Genomic DNA, 18313 nt, shown 5'->3' with positions numbered 1-18313 from the left:
ACATACACACACACAGGCCTCAGTGAGAGAATAATGCCTATGCTCAGGTATTGGCAGGTTCATTCACATGACATTAGATGATTAGACATTAAAGGAGGGTTACAAAAGACCAAAAGGAACTCAAAGGTACTTCTCGGTTAGATTTGGAACATCATTCCTGCTGCCTCACAGTCAGGAAGCACCATATCTAACACCCAGACCGTGGCACGACTATGCCCCTCAAACCAAGAGAGATCCATTTATTAATTGGTCCTGATATAAACAATACATCCTCCTCTTTCAGAGGATTGGGTTTCCATATTCTTAAGATCATGCAGCGCGGAAAAAAGGAAAGAAAGATCAAAGTGGAGAGTGTTGAAAGTATCCCTCTTCAATAAATATGACTCAATCTCAGCTAGTTCAAAGCTCCAGATGTCATTCAGATAAACCTTCGCATGAGCATTTCGAATCGAGCTCCACATTTCATTTATTGTGGCCTCTTGAGCACCGCGTCGTGTTTGCTGCCTCACTGTCCCCTATAATAAAGCCAGGGAGGGTAGGGAGCTAGGGAGTCAGATGGCTGAGCGGTGAGGGAGTCGGGCTAGTAATCTGAAGGTTGCCAGTTCGATTCCCCGCCGTGCCAAAATGACATTGTGTCCATGGGCAAGGCACTTCACCCTACTTGCCTCGGGGGGGTATGTCCCTGTACTTACTGTAAGTCGCTCTGGATAAGAGCGTCTGCTAAATGACTAAATGTAAATGTAAAGCCCCGTTTCAAAGCTCCGCCAGTGGCGACGGTCAATCACTTCATATGAGGAGCCTGTCACGGGCATAGTGCCGTCATGTATGACCACCCTTGAGCTACCATGTGTAGGCCATTAAGAGAGGGGTCCCTGTGACATGGGGGCACACCAGCCTCGCTTTACAGCCACTATCCAGCTCACATTTCAGGCCCCTCTCATTCTCGAACAATCAGACAGCAAAGAGAGATGGGGATTGAGTACTTACAGTACACACAAGTACACAGGGAATGTGTGACACACACTCACAGGCCCCGGCCACGAATCAATCTAGCCACGGCACAACACTACTCTCGGGGTGAGGTCACTGTCATTAGTGGTGTGGCTGGGGGGATCCGGTGACTAGGGATTTACTGGCCCTCCATCAGGGTTCACAAAGCTGGGGGTCAGGTCTCAATCATGGGGACCGGGCAGAGGAGGAGGAGAGGCGAGCAGTGCGGCAGTTGCACCAGCCACTCAGCTGTGATATAGCCTCGGGGGGGAGGGAGGGAGGGAGGGAGGGGAGAGAGAGAGAGAGAGAGAGAGAGAGAGAGAGAGAGAGAGAGAGAGAGAGAGAGAGAGAGAGAGAGAGAGAGAGACCAGCCGTTGTCAGAGAGATCTGAGCATGGTGCTGAAAGCGGCAGAGGAAAAATGAAGAGCAGGAGAGCAGGGCAGACAGATGCTGGAGATGGAGGATGGATTAGATCTACACAGATGCTTCGCACCTGAGAGGTGTTCATCATGCCTCCAGATCCCAGGGAGGCTCACTGGGACTAGGGGCCCAGAGTGACAGCGGTGTGCTGCTGGCTAATAAGAGAGGTGGGCTGAGAAGCAGATGAGGACTCAGGTAGACAGGAAACTGAAACACAGGGGACCGGGAAAGAGGCTAGCCAAAGACTTGTTCATAACCTCAAAAGGAGAGCAGAATGTGAGATAAGATAGTTAAGCTGTGTGTGCTAGCTACAGCTTGTTCTAGAAGGCAGGTGTCACAGTACTCTACTAATTACCAACAGGCTATAACTTCCAATCCCCCCATTGAGCCCCAACTTCCCCAAAAATATATAAAATAAAAAGTCTAATAAGCAGTGGTTTATGTTTAACAGAACTGAATGTGATAAGGAAACTTTCTACCAGTTTCACAGCCCATTAGCAAGAGATGGAAGCCAATCAGATCAGCTGTAGCCGGGTAGACAGTGCTGTGCACACAACAAAGGCCTCTGCAAAACTATGCAAATGCATCTTTTGAAGTCACTTTAAAAGTAAGGGTGCTGTAACGGGTCAGTTGGCACTTTTTTAGAAATAAATATACATGACTACAACCACCATTCGTCTCTAACAGTAGACTCCACAGGAAGCCTCTTCAGAATAGAGTACAGGATCCTTCTGGGATATCATTAGTAAAATTAACACAAAAATAAAACAGTTTTCTGGGGACGACAGAAGAAACACTGGTATCTTCTGAATGCACATGTCCTCTGGATCAGTAGAAGAAAAACAACTTGTGCGCCTGGAACACATTTTTCTATCTTCTCCTTAGTTGAAAAAAGGATTTCTGGGACATGTCAAATTATCCTAATGACTGCTGTCAGCAAGACCTGCTGGAGGGTTTAAATGCTGTTCAGAGAACTTCTCCATTTTACCGTTTCTGAGCAGCACAAGTGCAGTTTGTTTCCAGGTAACTGGAAACTGCGAAATAGGAAAATCACATCCAAATTATTGTTGAAATTATGTATGCTTTCGTGTGCAATGCCACTCCATACTCATTTCTCTCCAGCTGATATTGAGAGGTTAAAAATGTGCTTGATATGCATGATGCAAATTAAAGAGAGTGAGTGTGAGAGACAGAGGACTTAGAGGCGTGCCTCGTTTTGCATTATTGACTGAGTTACACAATAAGACAAACCCATCTGTGGTCAACACCATTCCGATTTAATGCATCATCATGGTGGGCACCCTGTTCCTGGCCCTCTAGGGACGAGTCATTTCCTCCGACTAGAACTGTGTCATTAAGCCTACGCACATTTCCTCCAAGGATAAACTGCAGAGAAAAAAAGGTCCTGGTCGTCATAAAAGCAAGAAGATGTAATAGTGCAACACAAAATACCAAATCATCTGCTCTAATGTGAAGATGTCAGCATTATATTCAGCCATTTGTTGGAGCGACCATTTTCTATTTGGATTTATGAGCGAGTAATAGCTATCTTTTATCCTGCGCTCTCGCGATGCCGTCAAAGGTTACAAAGGAAATGGAGATTTATGTTGAACACGGCCTCAGACTTGGATCGAGTTTTTATTAATCAGTACACTTGTGCAAACAAAGGCACATGTAACAGTGCAGTGCAGTGCAGGAGAAGGTTGTTAATGAATGCAAAGTGCGTGTGTGTTTGTGTGTTGGTGGGTATAGCACAAATACGATAGATAGGATAACGTCAGATTACAGAAGACTAAGTGTGAAGAATTGCATGTGTAATTGAGAGTGTGATTGATCCTTTTCATTTACTCCACATCTACTTGGGCATAATCAAGCCATGTTTGTGTGATTGAAATTCTACTTATGGTATTTAGCTGACAAAGTCTTGCTGGCGTACAGATTACAGAGAATGCAGTGACAGACAAGCAGACATCACAAAGCACACCGACAACCATGAGCAAAAGTTTGTTTGTAAGTCACTCTGGATAAGAGCGTCTGCTAAATGACTAAATGTTAGCGGGCCCCGAGGGTAGAGTTTAGTGAGCACTGTATTCTCCCACAATTAAATTAAGTCAGTTTGGGTGTGAGAGGGAGTGTGTGCGTGTGTGCACATGGGTGTGTGCATGAATGGGGTAACCTTAACAGCAGACCCTCAATCAGAATTCAAATGAGTTTTGAGCACAAGAGACCGTGTATGTGAAGACCTTTCAAGACTCCCTACAATTCACCTCGGCCCCAGCTTATTAACTCCACATCATCTCGATGTCTCACATATTCCTTCCTCTGCATGTATAGAACAGGGCTTTACAAGGCACACAATCAAGACCAAATGTAAAAGATAGAGAGAAAAAAAGAAGAGAGATATAACCTTCAAATGACTTCCTTCAATGCATGACCAACAGTGACTTGGACTGTGGTATCTTTACTCAGCTACTGTCTTCTCATCACACTGTGATTAAGTATTGATCAGTGGAAAAGTACTGTACAAGTAAACAGGCAAATCAGATGGTTGCGTCACACGTATGATTCTAAGCAGATGATTGGTTGCTTGGTTGTTCGGTAACTATGCAATAAACTACACAACAAACTTTGACAGGGCTTTTTGAGTTGTGCAGAAACATGTTTTGTGTTTTTTCCTGTACCTGGTGGTAGCTGAAAGTGAATATTAAATGAAGAGAGGGAGCAGGTGGGGAGCAACATGATGCAGCTGCAGAGTGAAAGACAAAAGGATAAACACATCTCAACATGTCCTCCTTTCAGTGGGAATCAAAGCTTCTCGGGTTACGGTTGGTGGCGGTGGTGGTAGTGGTGGAGGTGGGGGTGAAAAGCAATACGTTTGCGGTGACAAAGCAGTCAAATTGTTCCTTCTAATTACCTGGAAATATCACAAAGCTGAAAGACAAGGGATCTTCAAGAACTGAACCGAGGTAACACATTTACATGTACAGTAAAAGGCAGGGATAGAAAAGCTCACAGCACTTTATTGCCTCCGGACAACATCCTAGCCAATTTGCTTTCGGTGTGCCCTCACTTTCTCATGTTGGTGTTCAATGTTTCTACACACAGGCAGGTTTTTTTAATTACATTACGTTAGAAGCCAGCCGTGAATCAACTACTCAATTAAATGACAACATTTTAAGAAATTGAATGTTAGAATTCCAAAAAATGATACATAATTAAATAATACGTTTGCAGCTCAATTCAATTAATTCAACTGGGACATGATGTAAATCCAGACTACAGACCACCATGCTTAATTCCAATGGATCATAAATGCTGTGTTAATGGGATGGAAACTAAAGGGTAAATCCTTGTTACATACGCTCCACTTACTCTTTTAAATTGAATGTTGCTCCAATCCACCATTTAACAAAGTGTTATCATAATTAAGGATTTATTTAATGATTTCATTATATTAATTTCAACATTTAATTTTCATACCAAACCTTAACGTTAGAATATGTTGCCCACCAGTCCCCAGTAATAATACATACGTATTTTTAGGGAGGGTGTAAGAAAGAAAGAACCATACTGAAGGTGAGATCATGGACACATAGCTGCTAGCAGGCCGGAGACAGAGAGTAACAACCAGACCATGCTACACCATTATTGGGGAGAGAGAGAGGAACATTCACCATGCGAGTGACTGTGAAACGATATTGCTTTTGGCAACCATCAGAAGCGCAGCCTTGGCCAGATCTCAAGAGAAATCCCAAATGGAGTCAATTACATAATATTCTGATGCATGGGAATGTTTCGGCTGTGACCCCGGGTGTTGAACACTCCCTGGGACCGTGTGGAAACCAGTCTGGGGAGATGCAGAGGCACTGTGTATATAAGCTGTATGGATCTCTGCCCATCTGGAATGAGGAGGAACATGTATCCAGAGGAACACAAATGTACACCGCCAACACACATAATCGCACACACATGAACACACACACCCTTGATAATGTGCCAATTGACAAACTGTGCTGCTCTTCAAGTATCGCCTGAAGCAGATGGTCACTTCATTTTGTGAAGGCATGTTCTCCTTTGATATACTGGGAGATCTGTCTGTGATGTTAGACAAACAGCACATTAAGAGTGAGGATGACAGAGACAGCAGGAAGGACAGACAAAAAACAAACACATGGAGTACTGGAACGAGGTGGGGGGTGATTGACCATAGCCAGAAGACCCTTCTGGCTATGGTCAATGTGGCTGTGGCTGTGTGTGCGTGTGCATGTGTGTGAGACCATCGAGCGTCTGAGGAGAGAGAGTGTGTGCAGGTGGTGGGTGGGCCTGTAGACAGCCTGAAACACATTGGAGGAACAGATGGCCAAGCTTGGGGCCATTTTCAGGTAAACACACCTTTGTCCTTTGCCCACAATTGCTCCAGACTTCCCTACGGTAAGAGGACAGAGTTCCATGATTATCTCATCAATAGCTCACATTCCGGAATACCAAAGTCAATGTCTTTAGTTGAGGTGGTCTTTGGTTCATGTCTTAAACGGTCAATCATTTTTCCTTATTGTTCTGTGTTGACATCAAAACACAATGTTTTCAGTGAGCCATTGTACTAATTCAGCCTGTCTTCATGAATCCATTATATTCAGTCCTTGTAATTGTTTTAGGGTTATCGTTTGCTTTGCACGTAATCAATCATTTCAGCTCCACATCAGCCTCTGTTCAGATACATGGCAACACGTGCCATGTCCTCTGTTGTCATTAATCCACAGCTCAAATCTTTGCTCTCAACATGCAATGCGGAGTAGTAGTAAACCCCGCTGAGGCAGCTACATAGCGGGCCTGAGATAGAGGTGGCCTGTGGAGGTGTTGGCAGCCTGGAGAGGTTGATGGTCTTCACACTCATTCACCACCTCATCACAAGACTGGGACTCGTCAATTTCTCTGCAAGAAACAACACACCAGATGCAGCGCCTGACATACAGCCTGCAGGACTTTAAGCCCCCAGCAAAAATGACCCTGACTTCTTGACCAGGGCATTTAAATTTTTTTTACCTGCAGCCTACCACTCGCTACCTACCACATGTATACACAAATGTAATCATGAACTTTCTCTGGCAGAGTTGAAAGCTGCTGACGGTTGTCCCTCAAAAACACTCCAAGGTCAGTCTGTTGTTCAGTGAGTGAGGTACTTCATTTATAACTGCCTTATCGCCTGCTTTCTCTATCCCTCTTTCTCCTTTGCTCTATTACACTGTCGATCACACAGTCGTTAGTATATATCTTTGCTGGTATCCCTTTGCCTATCTCTCTCTCTCTCGCCGTCTTTCTATATTCCCATTCTCTCTATCTCTCCCTGACTCTCACACAGCTGCCTCAATGCTCTCTCTCTTACTTCTCTTATGGCATGCACTCTATCCCTGTCCCCATTCTTAGCTCAACAGCTCCACTCTCTCCCTGTCCCCATTCTTAGCTCAACAGCTCCCTCTGTGAAAGATAACTGACACACCGAGGATGTCTCTATGTAGGGGCATATTTACACAAAGCCTCTCAAAGTTAATTGACTCTAACCTTTTTCAGCTGAGACAGTGGCACCCTACAAGTTGAGTTCACAAGTTTTAACGCCACCACAAACTCCTCACGTTGCAACACAAATAATGGCCAATCAGTTGATTCAACAGATACATTTGAGGGCAATGTGTTATCTTTTCCAATTTCTTCTGGAGCATTTTCAATTACCTGCAGAAACACTGCCAGAGACACTAATGCTAAACAAACGACAGAGCTACTTTTGATGAGAAAGTAATGCTTGTTTGCAATTTCTTTCTTGTGATAATGGAATGTGACTCACGCTGCACACTACAGCAACAAGTAAAGTTAACGTGGGGAACAAGAGTGAGTTGTTCATAGTCTCTCGATCCAGTTCGTCTAATTGTCAGGTTATTATTTGAAAAAGAATCAGCCCTTTCTCTCTTTCACTTGTTTAGACTGTTTGGGAATAGATAATTCACTTTACATAGAACAACGTCAGCTGGCTCAAGGAGTACACTTTGTTAATAACATTTAATCATCCAGAACCTGCAAACTCCAGTGGCACATATTCCTGCTTTGTTCACACACACACACACACACAAACAAACACACGCACACTTTCCATTGGTAATCAATGAGCTTTTGTAACAAAGACTTTTGTTACCTAAAAAATAATGGAATGTGCTTTTGTCATTGACCGAAGGCTGGGGTCCAGCCCACATGACTGATGCATGAGGAGATACTTGGATCTTACGTTTTCTATCGTATCATCCTGAATCAAATGTCTCCTACTGGCCTAGGTCAGACTCTTCTGTCTACAAACTCTTGATCTATTGGCTTCAGTGTGGGTGGTTGTTGCTCCTGCTGCAAATGTTATATTACTGGACTGCGACATCCTACATATGCAGCTCCAGCCTAGCCCTCATTACTCTGCAGTCTGGACAGAAAATAACAAAAGCACCCAGGCAGCAGACATTTAATAAGAATTATCAACAGGGTGTTTGCCCCACAGGTATTGTAAATGCAAAATTAAAATTCAGCCAAACAGCTGGGCAGGGCACGGTGAGGCTGAAGGAACAGTCAACTTTGTACCAGCCACACGGCGTTCACACATTCCTCCACATTTTTGACTGTGTTTGATTTCCCCATCCACCTTATCAAACCGTATCCCAGAATTTTTTTTAAAAACGCTGCTCTGTGAACTCTGGTTCAATCTTTTGCCGATTGCCGCAGCCGCTGCCCCTGATTAATGGCAGGTTTGAGATGGAAATGATGTATTCATTGGGCGAGCTAAAGGCAACCGGCCTTCCTTGATTGGCTGTTATACAAGCCAAGTAGGCATGCTGTCGGGAGAGAGGTGTCTTTGGGGGGGGGGGGGGGGGGGGGGGGTCGAGGGCAGCGAGTGTAGAGACATGCTTGGATATCTTCCAGAGCAGGCGTCTGGTAAAATGGTTGTCGGACAAAGGCGACGAGGCTGGCGTGTGAAGGGGATGCGAGGAGCTGCGGTGTCTCTGTACAGTGGCTCCAGAACGCTGAAGGGCCGGATGCAAGCTGCAGTCAAGGGACTTTCATGTGTAATTACGGTATGCTCAGGCTCTGGATATACCCTGACACTGCAGCCAGGCAGACACTCCAGGGGTCTTTATTGTACCATGTGAATACAACTACTTATCAACAGGAAGCTGCTTCACAGCCCAACAACCACTACCTTCGTGTAAATACCCTCTCTAACGCCTAACACCAAACACAAGCTCACCGAGCATTGCCACTTCAAGGCATTTAAAGGGACTGTATAAAAATGTATATATATATATGATGGATAGTGAAGGAGATGTGCTGGCTAGGATGCTGAAGTGAGCGGTGTGGTTCTAATTACTAGCACAGTGTGGAACATGTTTCCAACTAATTGAGTTCAGCGGCTCAGCATAGGGGCTTGTTTTGTAATAGAACACAGTAACATGGCCGTTTAATCAGGGAATTTTTTGACGTCATACATCTCCATCCTCAACAGACTAATGACTAGATCTAGAAGCTTTAAAACTACCTGCCAAACTTTGTCCCGGTGATAGTTACACCCCGTAAAAGAACTATACTGCACTGGATCAATTCCTCTCTGTCAGGTGTTTGTGTGTGTGTGTGCATGTGTGTGTGTGTTTAAACATTCACTGGGGAGAACAATAGACACACTCTTCCCTGCAATGCCGCCAACTCTCGTGTCTATTAAAGTGGATTGTTCTCATGGCGCATGACCTTCTGCTTGTATTGGTGCTGAGGCCCCCATGTAACTTCCTAAATTAGGATACCCTGTGTCCCTGTATCACACTAATAAAGTCGATCCAGAGAGATTTATATCCCTTACACTCTAAAAAAGGTCAGATCAATTCACACAACCACCACCTCTGTCTTCATTTGGAACGCAGTGCGAAACAATGTGATGAAACATGGGATCTCCACACAAACACATGTATAAATAAGTGTGCAGTCATGGCCAGTTTAAACAGGGAGGCACCAGGTATTGATTGGGTTGGATTGCCTCCCCACTGTTGTTTTGCGTCAAAGGGAGACTGGGACACACAGGCAGACCAAAGCAGAAGATTACCAAGCTATAAAATGAAGACTTTCCACCTCAGGCAATCCTTAAACTCATCAGTGCCGTAATGAGACTGTTTTTCTCTAGAAAGCAGATGAATTAGTTGGCTGATTTTCTTCTTTTTCTTCATAGACGATGGTTGGAGCCAGCGTGAGGAGCAGGCACGGTGGTGAGTGAGGCATGACAGAGACACAGAGGGACACTGATGAGGTAACGACTGTAAAATGTGGTACAGCGTTATCGCCTTCTCTTTAAACAGTTCAACCCAGCTAAATCTAAAACGTGTCTGTCAGTTTATGGCCTGTTCCACAGTAAAAAGGTGTCATTATGAAACAAAATTATGTGAAACTTAACCAATATACTAGAAGGAGGTTTCTCTTTTACTGTAAACTCTAGATGCTGCAGATGCTCCAAAGCAGGCCTATATTGTGAATCTGCTTTGTCATATTTATCTTAACATACACATGTATAACATACTGTATACAGTCTACATCGTTCTGTGACAAGAAGCTTTGGCCCATCTTTGGAACATTGTAAAATACCAAGATATTCTGAAATGTGTGTACATTGTCAAAGATAAAACTTTTCACTCAAGTTGTTAAGTTAAAACTATCATTCCTAAGGGAAATAAATAACACTAAAGTCAAAACAACTGCAAAAAAAAGAAGTATCTTGACTAACGGTCTGGACGCTACTTAGTCCTGTAAGAAGAACAAAGTGCCGAAGAAGAAAGACAAGCTGAAACCCACAACCATCTGAAAACAGATAACGGACCATGAGAAATGAATCACCTACAGAAAGGAGGAGTCAAACTCCGGTGTTATACAGGTACATCAGGGGGGGGACATTTATGGCAGAGGAAGCTAGGGAACCATGGGGGGGAGGTCTGGTCTCCTCCAATCTCAAAGCCCCAAGCAGCCTCACTGTCTGTTTCTATTTCATTACCCATAACTCGAGGGGGTTTGTAGCTCCCGGCAAATCAGCCTCCCATAATAACTAATAGCCGAAAGGATTGGCAGCATTAGTCCCAAGCCCCTGTCTGCCCTGAACGTAGTACTAAGTAAATGAGGATCATATTGTAATGCATAGGCTTAGGCCTTTGCCTCGAAGGTAACAGTACAATGCACTGAGGCACGGCCCTCGAAGGCCTAGAGTTATTTACTCCCAAACATTGGGGCATCCAGTCAACTACTGCAGCAGGGTGATTCATAATAAACACAATTTACACTGCATCGATGCATGTACTGAGACCTAAAACTACACCCGAAAGAGCATCTCTACCATTGACATGCTGCTCTGAAGACCCCGCGAGTTAAAAGGCAGGAAGAAACCATCAAAATGGAGACAAGGCTTCACACGGAGCGGACACAGGTAGGGGACAATAATGGGCCTGGCATGAGCCGTAATCCCCTCTGTCTCCTGTTTTATTGGCCGCCCCTACGAAGAACAGTGGCTCCCTATTATAACTTAACACGTCAAAATGGCAGTGTGGCACACGCAGAAAAGGCCACCTGAAGATAAAACCAGCGGACGGCAAGATAAGCTCTGTGTGGCAGGAGGCCGCTGCTCCACACGGGCTCAATTTGGCCCTGCGACGATCGATGTGTTCCCTCCTTACCTCCGCTTCAGCAGGTGGAAGAAAAAAACACCGCTTTCAGTCAGGAGCTGGCCTCAGCTCGCCGGCCCACCAGAGCACCACAACAAGTGAACGAGGGCTGATAAAGAACCTCCGAGATGCTTTTTTCTCTCTCTAGAGGACGGCCATGAAAGTTGTTACCAGCCCCCATAATTCTTCATCCTGTGGGGGCCTGACTCCCGGGAACACCCGTGACATGAACAACAACAGTGAGGACTATAAGCAAACCCACTTCATACATTTACAGAAGGAAAACATAAAGAGGACGTAATGCCAATTATCATAATCATTTTTGAAACAGATGGTGTAACATGTAATCTAACATCTGGCAGTTGACTACTTGGACTATCTCGTTCCATGAGTATTTTCAACGGTTTCCCAGTGATTTGCAGCATAACACCACCGTTTCACCACACGCCTACGGAGGCTGGGCTTCACCTCTGATCAGCATGCAGATGACCTGGCTATAAATCCCCATTCTGGTCCTCAATTTCACATGCAAATATGCGGTGGCTGATTTGAATATATTTGAATATGGATCACACATTGCAACTCTGTATCACAGAGCCGAACAAGGGGAGGGGGAAAAATGCAAATGCCCAACATGAACGAGAAAGGTCATGCTTGAGACCTATTAGAATTATTTTGAAAACAAAGACCTGGAAGTGAGATTAAATTTATGCCTAGAGGCCTGAGGACAAGAATTAGTGGAGATGAGCTTGAATAACATTATGAAGGAAAAACAAACACAACATGATTTGCACAGTACAAGGGAAAGTAGAATGTGAAGGTGGCCTGCACTGAAAAAAGCCAAAAACAATGTTTATAGTTTTATTCCTAGACATCATCTTGGGGAGAGACAAACTGTGGTCACAGAGTGAGCAGAGTTATCACTTTTTTTTCTCCTATTCAGTAGTTACTATGACTGTACTCTAAAACAAACTCCTAAGCCTTAACCATTGTGATCCATTTGGCTGTATTGGTCCCAAATATGACCAGTGTACTAGGACACAGGACAGCCGCCATGTTGGGAGGAGAAAGCATTTGATGAGGGTGGGGGTGGAATTGCAATGAAACACTCCAAGGGCATTAGCATAGGCATTAAGTGTGGTAAAAACGTGCAGGAGGCATTTTAGAGTTCAAACATTGAGGGAAAGGCTGAGCTTACCGGAGCCATGGCTACGTCAGCAGGGAGGATAAATTACAGGCGGCAGAGGACCCTTTCCATACGGTGGCATGAACTCAGGGGAGCTCTGGGGACTCCCAGGGGGCTTGTGGGTAAGATGTTTGTATTTTTATAAAAACAAAAACACACAAGAAGTGGCGCGATGCTCCCGTCAAGCCATGCCTTCAAATTATACACTGATGACAGCCCATGATAAAAAATGACCCAATTTGGTGTCTGGATCAATGTGTGCTGCCAGCAACATTCAGTGGCTAGCCAGACCCTCATCACGACATCTGAGCCATAGACACGTTTTCTGTGAGGAGCGGTCAATAAGAGAGTACAGGGGTGGGTGGGTGGGGGGAGAAAAACACCAGCAGTTTACTGCGATGACTGCCTCCGGTCACTGAAGGATGAACAATCCATTGCTTCACCAGATAAATAGCAGGCTTGTGTGTTGTGTGTTTGCTTTTAAGAGCCGGTGTGATTTGTGTGCACAGGGCAGTGGGAATGAGCAGGGCAGTGATTGACAGCCCTGATAAGGACCCTCCACTCCCCTTCCGCTGATTTGAAAAATGTCACTTGCCTGATCTCAATTTTTCACATGACATGTACCGCCATCGACAAAGGTCAGAGCAGGTTTGGGGACCGTTCCCTCATTGATATCCGTCAGAAAACACGAGAAGTGGGATTTGAAATGATCCGCCATCTGTTTATAACCAGCTCAAGCTGCTGCTTACATCACAAGCCAATTACACTCTATGGGGGGGCTGGTCCCTGGGAGAGATCCACCCCTCTCACACACAGCTATGGAATGACGGTGGCAGACACACACAGGTGACAAGAGAGTTGAATAGTCTCACCCCAAGAGAAGCAGCAAGTGAAAACTTTGACAGCCATCTTTGTGTTCACACTCTTGGCTCCTATCATTCCAAACACTTCTCCAGCCTACACGTGCATATTGATTAGCTGCAATGAGTGGAACAGAGTGTCTTCTTTATAATAATGAAAGACACTCTCTACGAATGATAAAACACATTAGAATCTCCCCCACCACACACACACACACACTACTGTCATGTAAGGGTCCACATACGTCATATTCTCACCATTACATGACTTCCTATCACAGTCACCTCCACTGATCATTGTGCTGCCACAATGGCTTCTTATCTGGAGGGTGCAGGAATCACACGTTGAAAAACTCAATTTCCGGCATATTTGTACAACACACTCCCTTCATTATCTCTCCTATTGCCTGAATGTAATGTTATCTCAGGTTCCCCCTGTCAAAGTCCACGAAGTTCTCTCACATTTGCTAAAGCGCCATGCTTGCACCTTTGTCAATTTGTCAACCATGATTTGTTCACAATTATGATAATGGTCATCAATACCCTTCTACAGTTTACTGGTGCCTAACTAGAACATGTGAGACACACGTCATCTGGGCTGCTAAAACCCTCACACTGGTAGCAGGGAATCATGGTCATATCTGTCACCATACTGCACTGCTCAGGAGAGACAGTGCATGAAGCCTGCCTCAGTATGCTGATGTCAACCAGAAACATCCTGTTCTGGGTTGTTTTGTGTGCTGTTTGTGTTGCATCCAAGGACACTTCACAATTGGATTGACACAGAGCGGGGGACATTAAATCTTTGCGTACACAGTATTGAATAAATGTAGAGCTATACTAGCACTAACAGTCTTGCATGTTTCAACGGCATCAAAGATGCACTGTCCATTTTCAAAGTAGAAGTTTTTGGACAACAAATCTGGTCGGAGGGTGCAATAAAACAATAGGAAATCACATGGAACTCAAGCTGTCACTGGTGTAGAAGATTGGTGGAAATATACAATTTGAGTAATCGAAAAAATAGATACAAAAAAGGAAGCAAAAAGAAAGAAAAAAAGGCTATTGACAAAATAAGATGACATTGAGGCAGTAAACGATTTTGTTTGAGTACTCAAGCACATACAAACTGCAATTCAGTTTCCTTTCACAGCTCAGTCCAAATCCAGGTCATGTGGTGAACAGAGCGTGCGCTCTGTACTGTCTCGCTACCTGCCCTGCCAACAAGAAACAGGCCACCTGCAGATGACCAAGACTCACGCTTATCTTGATATTCTCATGGAAATTCACATTTTACAAGTAAAGCAGGGAAAAGCCAAATAAGGTTGAGATATCTGCAACAGGATTGAATGTGATCTTGCCAGAGCCATCCTTCAACTCTGTCTTTCCAACAGAACTACTTTTTAAAAACTCATTAGCAAGCACCGTCCTGATTACAGACAGTTTCATTTGCAAACAGCCTTTCTAATATTTTCAGCACCACTGATGCCAGATATATTAATTTGGCAAAGAGAGGATGTGACACAAAGGGAAGTGTGTGCTTCCCATTCAGATGTGTTGGTAATAACCTAAATGCTTGTTGGATTGAATCCTGTTTTCAAAAGACAGGACTGTTCTGGAAACGGGAATGCATGGTCCACCACAAATGTGACAATAGGTCTTGTTTCACGAGTCTCTTCATTTCTGTATTATGCAAATAAAACCCAGATGTGTCCATTTGATAGTCATATCATAGTAATTTATGAACAGCTTTATAGAAAGGTTGCCTCAAGGCTTCCATAGATCCATTTTTTATGAGCTATCAGCTGTGTCCAGCGTTAAGAATGTACTGCTCCATTCGGAAGTACCCAATTCACTAGCCCATTTATTCCCGGATTTTGTGTCTTCCTTCATATGTTAAAATGTCTTCACACGGTCTGGGCCACACCCTCTGAGGGGTGGTCACAGTAGCAGGAGAGGACCTGAGGACAACTTCAGTTATGGTCTTAGTATTGTATGGTTTTTGTTTTATAGGTTGTACACAGTTGTGCAAGTAGCAACCACAATGTGTTTGCATATTATTTTGTTTTACACAGGCGTCACATTTGGACATGGTCACTGTACTCCTATGAGAGTATGCTCCCATGTGGACTATGTACTTATATTTCACTGTGACTGCCTTTAATATTGGCAACTTTTAAGGTATGTTTTGTATTGATTTCTTCTTTCATTCTTAAAACTTATTTTACAATCTAGATTTATTATCTTGCATTTAAATGTACTGGTTCTGCTCGTACATTTCCTTCACATGCTCAGGTAAGAATACACTGAGCTAGACAGATTGATATGGCTATTAGCCGTTCAAGAACATGATTTGGACTAGGATACAAGTAGGGCCTCTAACTCACTATTTCAGTCGGGTTTTCAATGCTCCAGGCATGTCACCGGTTCCTCTGGGGGTTTGTCTACTTTGATCGTGGTTAACTAACTCCATAGCCTTAGTATCGGTTAAACAGATGTTCAGTGAACATCCCTGCATTTTTAGATCAATGCCCTGATCAAGCAATTAAATAAGTTTCACCTACCAAAACATGTGTTTCTTTGCTGGTGGGGTGTGTTGTACTTAGTAGGAGTGACTTTATCAAATGCACTTTGCACTTTGTTTTTATACATCAATGTCTATAAGAGCGCCCACTCCTAGTAATGATATGGAGGGATGCAACAGTTTGTCACAACAGTGTTCCACTTGCTAAATTACACTGTGCCTTAGTTAGACTGTTGGTGCCTAAACTTTTGTCCACACGGCCACAAGGTTTCCTTAACTGCAAAGAAAAACACACAAAAAGGCAATGTGTGTGCGTGCCACAAGTCTCACAGCTGAGGCATTCAACAAAATATGTTTCCAGCCTTTGTTCTACTGAATTGGTTCCAGTCAAAAAGCATGATGCAACCAAGTCTTCCACAGTAAAGAAAAAACACCTGTACCAAGTGATACAATATTCAAAGCTTGTGCTCTTAATTCATGAATGACTAAACAAAAAAATGCATCTAACACATCTCATTGTTATATCAATCAACCTTGTGTTGATTTATATAACAATCAACACAAGGGCTTACAATAGTATTATCTCTACACAAAAAAGTCCTCTTGAAAGCAGTTTGAAGACTCCTTTTTTCACACATTTGACATCAACAAGAGGATGCTTGAATCACGTGTGGCATCCTAAGATATGTCTTTATATATTTACACACATTTATTTTCAGAGATTCAGATTCAGAGATATAGAAGCAACTGTCACAGCTGTTGTATACCCTGGCTATCAAAACAGCAGCATGTACACATTCAGACAGTTCTGAATCCAGCAAACCACCTGTCAAAATAATCAGGTAAATCTGGTTCCAAAGACACAAATGAACTGTGGCACTGGTCACTATGCCTATGACTCCAAACCCCATTAAGGCAGGTAATGACTATAGGAGAATTTGCTGGAATCCTTTAGCCTGTAGGGATCTGAGTGACTTACTGGGAAAGAAAGGGAGAGGGACACATAAATACATCTTAAATAGAGCTCCCCTGTCCACCTCAGCCCATCGAACACTCCTGGCATGGAAAGTGGTAGGCTGTGACAGGCCGGATTTCCAGACTGGCAAACAGCATTATTCTCATTTCCAGCCCCATTGTCAACTCTCATCGAAATCTGCTGTCAGAGAAGTGGAGTCCCATGCTAACCAGGGCAGCCTGAGTCCCTGCATGTGTCCATCTCTGTCTACACTCATACAAGCCAGACCAATGGCAACTGTGATAGGGATGGGAAGGTAAGAAAAAATAACGGGTGAAAAGTGGGTGACGAAAAGAGAGAAAAAGAGGTGCCTCTGTCTCCCGACGCTGCTGCCCAGACCGGGGGTAAGTCAGAGAAATAAATATGCCTGCTCTCTCCAGAGAGCTCATCACTCAATACGGGCTGGGAGAGTTGGACAGGTCCACATCCAGCTCGTGATATTCCCCATGACAGACTGTCCGTTCTCCAAGCCGGGTCTGTTGATCCCGACAGGACACTCTGCTCTGGAGAATCAGTTTCAGACTCGGGCTGAGTAAGCACGCCTGCCTGCCCGCCGCCCTGCCGGCAGGTCTTGCTGCTCGTGCCCACCCGCCTACTGCCCCCCACGCCTGCCTGCAGGGGGTCACTTCAGCCCCAATCGCTGATGTGACTGTTGGGATGACGTACAGCTAACATACCATAATTACATTTACATTTTACATTTAGTCATTTAGCAGACGCTCTTATCCAAAGCGACTTACAGTAAGTACAGGGACATTCCCCCGAGGCAAGTAGGGTGAAGTGCCTTGCCCAAGGACACAACGTCATTTGGCACGGCCAGGAATCAAACTGGCAACCTTCAAATTACTAGCCCGATTCCCTAACCGCTCAGCCACCTGACTGCCCATAATTACATATTGATGGTTCATAGAAACCTTTGTCCCTTGTAAGATAAGCTAAGTGCTGTTGATTGTAATGTAAAAGGTTTCAGCTGCTACCTCTGTTGAAGCCTCTAAATGGCAATCAACAAAACATAGATTGACATATTTTGTGAGACCGGTATCGATGCTATAATAGTACACTTTACATGCAGTTCAACCATGTAAGGTGGATACTCCTTAGGAAGTGCCTCGCTAGGTATTCAGTACCACTGCAATGTCCAGTCAAATCAAATGGAGATCTGGGTCTCAGGACTCAAAAGTGACAGGCTGTCAAAAGTGGGAGGGTGTACCCAAGAGCCCGGTACCTTCAAAATCAAAAGTAGCCTTTGTCAAATTTGTTTGATGTTTAAATAATGAGTTCTCCTACTAGAAAGGCTTTGGAGGGAAGCGTGATTGATGTTCAGACACGGACTCAGCACTGGCTGAAGTGAACAATGTCAGCGATGTGTGCATGCACATTGGCACGTACACTTGTATGCAGACAAAAGACAAAGGTTGTCAAAGGTCTTGAATGTGTAACCACATTCATTCTCACGTATACAGATTGTGAACAGATATTCTTAACTATGGCAGTTGAACAAATGAAAGGGTGGCAGTGAAAACCTGTTGCTATGCCTTATTGGTGTGCTGCAGTTTGATCAGCCTGTGTGATGAAAAGTATATCCCGCTATAAAAACTGCAT

The 18313-nt window shown here is 44.1% G+C and overlaps 1 protein-coding gene across 2 annotated transcripts in view; it reads right to left on the bottom strand.

Annotated features, from left to right (window-relative positions):
• The window catches only part of diaph2 (diaphanous-related formin 2), a 328038-nt gene that overhangs the window by 90938 nt on the left and 218787 nt on the right, over positions 1-18313 (bottom strand). The window lies entirely within an intron of this gene.

This window comes from Osmerus eperlanus, chromosome 13, assembly GCF_963692335.1.
Source record: "Osmerus eperlanus chromosome 13, fOsmEpe2.1, whole genome shotgun sequence".
NCBI lineage: Eukaryota > Metazoa > Chordata > Actinopteri > Osmeriformes > Osmeridae > Osmerus > Osmerus eperlanus.
Note: the sequence above shows the minus strand (reverse complement) of the source record. Positions and strands in the feature narration are given on the sequence as shown.